Below are 1,214 nucleotides of genomic sequence, written 5' to 3'. Positions count from 1 at the left end.
TAATATTACACTCTACGATCTCATATCAAAAAAAAAACTTCCGAAGCGATCACGCGGTTGGAGACATACGCGCACTGAAATTATATTTCGCATCGATTTTGCTTTTGATTAGCGTCGTAAGACATAAGGCCGCGTGCACACTGCGCGGGCGGCCGCCGAAACGACGAAACACAACTAAAACGTCACGTATTCGTCATTAAAATATATAAAAGTCAAGGACGTATTCTGCATCGGTAATTAAAACAAGCCGGCGTCTATGCTACATTCCTTTTAAATAATATTTATGATGGTACAAATATTGTCGTACTAGCTGACCCGGCGAACTTTGTTCCGCCTTAATGGCAATAAATAAGCAGATTGTGTTTTTTTTTTGGAAAAAATACAAAAAAAAAATTAAATAACTACATTAATCATTCATTATTATTTCTGTATTTTAGTACATAGGTTGCTCTTCACTTAAGTACCTTGTGATACACGACATTTTTTGTTTTACGAGTATTATCAGGCGCAAAAACAAACAACGCAGATGGTCTTCCGACCCGTGAACATGCCACGTATAATTGACCATGTGAAAAACATGAATGTTCTAGATTTAAACCACAAACTTTTAAGGATTGGCCTTGTGATTTGTTGATGGTCATGGCAAATGCAAGACGTATCGGAAATTGAAGTCTTAAATTCAAACGGCATATCGGTTGGGATCATCGGGATCCTCGGAATGAGAACTTCCTCACCTTTGAATTTTCCTATCATTATCGTAGCGTAAATTACATTGTTCATCAATTTACTAACCACCAAACGCGTACCGTTGCACAGATTTGGTTGGTTTATGTTTCGAAGCATGATTACTACGGAGCCAACCTTTAGGCGTAAATTGTGCGGTGGTAAGCCAGGCACGTCCAAAGAGTTTAAAAATTCAATTGGATAGTTGGTGGCTTCATCTTCATTTGTGACGCAGTCAATAGATTTGAATGAATGCATTGTTCCAATGATCTTATTTTGAATTATGTAGTTCAGGTCATCTACATCTTTATTCTTAGCCGCTAAAATTGCTCGCTCACTCAACCGTTCATTATTTTTGTAGTTAGAAATAATATTTGGAAATACATTGTTGATAAGTTCGTCTTTTGATGAGACAAAATTACAGAAATTATTTGGAAATGATATTAATCCGCTCGATTCATCGACAGGTACTTGACCATTACCGATAGTCA

This window comes from Battus philenor, unplaced genomic scaffold (assembly GCF_028537555.1).
Source record: "Battus philenor isolate CCGP_79_NKW_IND1 unplaced genomic scaffold, ilBatPhil1.0.hap1 SCAF_27, whole genome shotgun sequence".
Classification (NCBI taxonomy): Eukaryota; Metazoa; Arthropoda; class Insecta; order Lepidoptera; family Papilionidae; genus Battus; species Battus philenor.
Note: the sequence above shows the minus strand (reverse complement) of the source record.